This window comes from Protopterus annectens, chromosome 2.part1, assembly GCF_019279795.1.
Source record: "Protopterus annectens isolate FY-2018-M chromosome 2.part1, PAN1.0, whole genome shotgun sequence".
NCBI classification, from domain to species: Eukaryota; Metazoa; Chordata; order Ceratodontiformes; family Protopteridae; genus Protopterus; species Protopterus annectens.
In genome coordinates this window covers 1,578,328,394-1,578,334,393 of record NC_056729.1, presented here as the reverse complement: position 1 = coordinate 1,578,334,393, position 6,000 = coordinate 1,578,328,394, and positions in this window count along the sequence as shown.

The window sequence follows — 6,000 nt, the reverse complement described above, 5'->3', positions numbered from 1 at the left end:
AGTTTGCATTTACATGAAATACGCTGTAATCTTTACTCTCTCTCTCTCTCTCTGTGGGTGCTGTATTTGTAAAACCAAGTTGCAACTGTTCTTGATTATGCAGAATGTCCCTAAGTTCACTTCATCTTGATATGTTCCTAATAGAATGTGTTGAGGTCAACTGTCCACATAAGTTACCAAATCCTGAGCTACTGGGTCAGCTCTTTTGGGTGTGTTGTCAATGTCGTACTAACTTTCCAAAGGAGACAATAGTGCATTTTTGACGTTTAGCTTTAGTCCATGATTCTGACAATAGGTATTTGTTTAAGACAAGCATTCCTGTAGGATGGCTAAGTCTTTTGAGGACATGATCGCTGCTCCTATCTTGTGCCTTGCCGGCCATTATTTTGTTTCATTCCATAATTATTACTAAAACTAATTGCCATGGAGGAAGAAGTGTTAGAAGAAAATCTCTGTGGCTTGGGGGTTTAAAAAAAATTCTGCTCTGGGTGTCAAATATGATAGGTATGCCACTGGTTTTACTACTAGCCATTTCAGTTTTATTTAATGTTAATAATACCTCATACTTACTGGCTTTTCTCTCTCTGTTAGTCCATATTGTGGCACTTTAATTCCCACCAGTGATTTTGGAACTTCTGAAGAAAAAATGGCATCTCCTTACGAATGAACACTAGTCTGCTTAACGAATACATTTTTTGGTACTTACGTATTATCGCAACCAGATTTTTGCGATAATTACTGTTGCTTCCTGATGTTTACATGTAAGTGTTAAAGGTGTGACAATGTCAGAGAAAGGGTTCTCTTTCACAATGAATGTGATTTTAGGCAGGGTTATCAGTAACAAATGACAAACCGAATGCTGTTGTTTCGGTATGCACTTTGCCGCCGGCATGTCATGTCGCTGGCAGTAAAGTGCATACAGACTTCAACTGTCAAGGCTGCTGTCTGACTTACTGCAATTGCTGATTTCTTTTCCCCACATAAAAAGGCACAGACACAGGAGTAATGGTTTTGCTCCACTTTTAGTTTTTAACAATTTGTTAACATGGGTTCAGGTTCAAATGAAAAACCTGCTATATTCCACTAACGACAGGAAGAAGCACATCATCAGACAGAAACACTTTATTTGTATTGTTCTTACTATGTGTACTCGCAATCACCTATCAACATCATCCACCCTGCATTTTTACAAGCATTACTGTATGTCATTTTCCCATTGCGAAGGTTATTATGCAGTATGGTAACAGTTTTTTTTAAGAAAGGATTACTTTACAACCCAAAACATTCCTGTGTGTGTTTTCCTTGTTTGAGGGCTTCATTCCTGACAGTTCAAAAATTCCATTCATCAGTAAGACAGCAAGCACGCAAAAAGGGAAGAGTATTTCTGAACGTTTTTCTGTCCCTCAAGATAATCCACTGGTTTTTCAACAGCCAAAAGGAGTCTGCACAACACTTTACAGTGTTTCATGCACTCGTCTGTTTTCAACTAAGCGAAATTCACAACCGCAAACATCTGGTTGTGATAATACGCAAGTACCCATTTTTTTTACTTTCTGTAAAAAAAAAAAAAAAAAAAAATTGACAACACAGACCACTAATATGATAGCAACCATTCGTGCAGCAGTGAAATATGACTTGTTTTCATTCAAGGAAATCACATCAACCAGCAAAAGTCCTACTGTAACAGTGGACTTTCAACACCATAGGATCATAGGATCATAGGAAGTTACTAGACTATTGGCCCTGAGGCTCTTATAAGCCTAGCCAAGAGTTTAGCCCATGTTTAGACTAGTCAGCAACCGATGCCCTTGTCTAGCAGGGACATGGGTGGAATCACAGGGATGTATTTTCTGTTTCCCATCCAGTTATCCAGGTTGCATTTCAAAAGGGGTAAAGAGGTACTCTGCTTGACATGGTGAGGGAGTCTACTCCACAGATGGGGGAGTCTCTGGGATGTAAATCTGTCTTGCCAACAAGTCCTATTGATGTCACAGACTAGGTTGAGGCCACGTGTGGGACATGCAGCAGTCCCATCAAGGTGGGGTTTGTGATCACCTTGTATGCCAGACAGAGGTCACCGCTGAGGAGACTGTATGAAACTGAGTAGAGCGATACGACTTTTAGCCTCTCTATGTATGGCAGATGTTTGAGGCCCTGGAGTCACCTGGTGAGGAACTTCTGTGGTCTTTCCAGCTGCTGAATATGCTTTGCAATGTACATGCCGAACGGGGTGTTGTACTCAATAATGGGCCTTATAAGGGAAGAATACAGGGATGTTATGATCTCCTTGTCCCTGGATGAGATACCCTTACTTATGAGGTGGGCCATGTAGAAAGTTTTCCGCACAATGGAAGCAACATGGTGGTCAAAAGTCAGGTTGCTATCAACCTGGGTGCCCAAATCTCTCATGAGATCTCTACATGATAGAGCAAAATCCCAAAAAGGGAAGGCATCTCTGGTCAGTACTAGCAAGAACTTATGATCCCTCATAAAATCATCTAAGGCCATCTTCGAAAGAAAAATTGCACAAGATGCTAAAGATAATCACAAGGCCTTCTTTAGTTATGTTAGGAACCTGGGTGACAACTCCCAGATATGCTCTGAGTTAGTTCAAAATGACAAAAAATACACTGAACCCACAGACATTGCCAACATCCTGGCAGACAGATTCAGTGCAAACTTCTCCCCCCCCCCCCCCAAAAGAGCAAATGTCCATCCCAACAGAGTGTAGCCTCCCTGACATCACAGATGCACAGGTGGGAGCTGCCCTCTCCAAAGCAAAAAAACACAGCATCAATGGGAACGGACGGTGTCCCGGGCTGCGTCTTACACAAACTCCGAGAAGAACTGAACCCTCACATAAAGTCACTGTTCAATCTCAGCCTTACTACAGGATATGTACCCAAGGAATGGCGTACAGCAACAGTGGTCCCACTCCACAAAGGTGGTGCCACAATGGACCCTGAAAACTATTGCCCTATAAGCCTGACTAGCCTGGTCTGCAAAGCTATGGAGCGTATCATCATGAAACTCATAAACAAAGACATTGGGAACCTCCAAACACTGGATCCTACCCAATTCGGCTTTGTTAAGGGCAGATCTTGCCTCTTGATCCTGGTTGACTTCTTTGAAACAGTCACCAAGGCCATAGATGAAGGGAAGGTAGTCCACACAGCCTACCTGAACCTCACAAAAGCCTTCGACACAGTACCCCACTTGGGCATCATAAATAAGCTCACCAGCTTAAATATCAACCCCTATGTCACAAGATGGGTTGCAAACTGGCTCAGGGATAGAACCCACATGGTCAGAATTGCAGGTGCCATGTCAGACTCTAAACCAGTTACAAGTGGCATCCCACAAGGCTCAGTCCTGGGACCTCTCTTGTTCGGTATATATTTCTCTGAGGTACAGGCTAACATGGGAGGACTATGGCTGACCAAGTTCGCAGATGACTGCAAACTGGGTGCCATAATCGACTTGCCGACTGACACAAGCATCCTCCAAAAGGGTCTCACAGAGACTGATAACTGGTGCCAGAGCCATGGCCTAAAGCTAAATGCCAAAAAGTGCATAGTCATCCCCTTTGGGAAAAACAAAGTGCCCACAAATTACCACATAGGTGGTAATCCATTAAGTACAGAAGAAGTAATTAGAGATTTGGGGACCCAAGTAGATAGCTATCTCTCCTTTGACAATCACATTGCCAAAGTGGTTAGAAAGACCTTCTATATAGCCCACCTTATCACGAAAGGGTTCACATCTAGATCAAGAGATTTCATTGTGCCCCTCTACTCATCACTCATCAGGCCCATAATTGAATACAATGCCTCATTTGGGATGTACCTTACCCGACACCTGCAGCAACTGGAAAGACCCCAAAAGTACCTCACCAAGAGGATCAAGGGACTCAAACAGATGCCCTACTCAGTCAGGCTAAAGAAACTCCAGCTCTACTCAGTTGTTTACCACCTACTCAGAGGCGATCTGTGCCTGATGTATAAAGCCATGTCCAACCCAGAATTAATGGACATGCTCCACCTCAGGAAATCCATATCCCTTAGAGCTACACGCTCCAGGGACTTAAACCTCAACACAGAAATAAGTAGGACATGCTGTAGGGACAGATTCATATCCCAGAGGCTGCCCTCACTCTGGAACAAAATCCCAATCCATGTTAGGCAGAGTCCCTCAATGACCCTCTTCAAGAGAAATCTTGACGAGTGGATGGGAGATCGTAGGTTTACCCCTGGGATCTCTTCTGTGTCCCTACTAGACAGAGGCACAGTAAACTAACCTCAAAAGGGCTATCTTCTGTGACCTACTATACAGAGGCACATTCAACTAATCTAAAAGGGTGGCAAAAGCCAAACACACTCTGGCTAGGCTTATAAATGCCCTAGGGCAGATAGCCTAGTATCGACCTATGAACCTATGATTGATAGCATACTTAGGACATTGTTATTAATGTGATAATTTGTGGGGACATCACTCTCCCCAAAGGGGATGATGATGCATTTTTTGTTATTCAGCTTGAGGCCATGTTTCTGGAACCACCCATTTGTTTGGGTGAGACCCTATTGGAGGATGTGCACATCACTAGGGGAATTGATAACAGCGTCCATCTTGCAGTCATCTGCAAATTTGGTCAACCATAGTCTGCTGGATTTGGCCTGCACCTCAGAAAAGTTTAAACAAAATAACAGAGGCTCCAAAACCAAACCCTGGGGTACGCTGCTTGTTATAGGTCTACTGCTTGAGGTGGCTTCCCCTATTTTGATTTGGTGAGTTCTATCAATGTGCCAATTAGCTACCCATCTAGTAACATACAGATTGATGCCTAGTTGAGAGTTTATCTATTATGCCTGAGTTGGGTATAGTGTCAAAGGCTTTGGCCAGGCCAAGGTAGGCAGTGTACACCATCTTCCCCTCATCCATGGCTTTGGTGACTGTCTCAAAGAAGTCAACCAAATTTAACAGACATGACATCCCCTTAATGAAGCCAAACTCTGTGGGATCGAGTGTTTGGAGTTTGCCAAAGTCCTTGCTAATGTGGTCCATCATAATCCATTCTGTGCCCTTGCAGATCAGGCTAGTTAGGCTGATTGGTCTATAATTTCTTTGATCGGTGGATGCTCCACCTTTGTCCAGACGGATGACAGTGGCTGTCCTCCACTCAGCTGGGACAAAGCTGGTACTCAGGCTTTGGTTGAATAGGGTGCCTAATGATGCTGCAAGTTTCTGAAGGAGTTCATGTAGGATGCAGACTGGGATGTTATCGGGTCCCATGGAGGCTGTATTTTTCGCCTTTGAGAGATCAGTGATGACCTGTTCCCTAGATATAAGGGGAAGGAGGCAGGTACTGGGAATGTCCTGATTTACTGATGGGAGGACAGAGGGGTGAAGTTTTCACTGAATCTGTCAGCCAGCAAGTTTGCTATATCTATGTTATTTGTATATGTGGTGTCCTTGACCACCAGCTCTGAACAGATCTGGATGCTTCCTTTGAGATTGTAGACACATATGAAGAAGGGCTTATGATTGTCTCCAGTAGATGTGACCAATTTGGACTCGAAGTTTACTTTGGAGGATTTTACTAGTGCTCTTATTTGCTTGATCAGGCTAAGGAGAGATTGCTTCCAATTGGGCACCTGCTCCCTCTTGGCCCTGGACAGCAATTTTTTCCTTTTCTTATAGAGTTTATTTATTGCAGATGTCCACCAGACAGGTTTACTCTTCCTTGTGGAGGATGATTTAGTCCTGTCGGGTATTCCTGAGTCCATGCATCTATATAAATGTTTGTATAGTGCTCTGGTATAGTTTTGGATACTGGTGCCAGTTCCTAGAGAGAGGGAAGGGGTTGTGAAGCTGTTTATACCATCCCTCAGGAGGCTGTAATCAGCTTTGGAGAAGTTTTTTTGTTTGATCCTAGCTTGGGGGGAGGGGGTTGGGGGAGATGGTGACTTCAACAGTGGTTACTTTATGGTCAGATCTTACCAG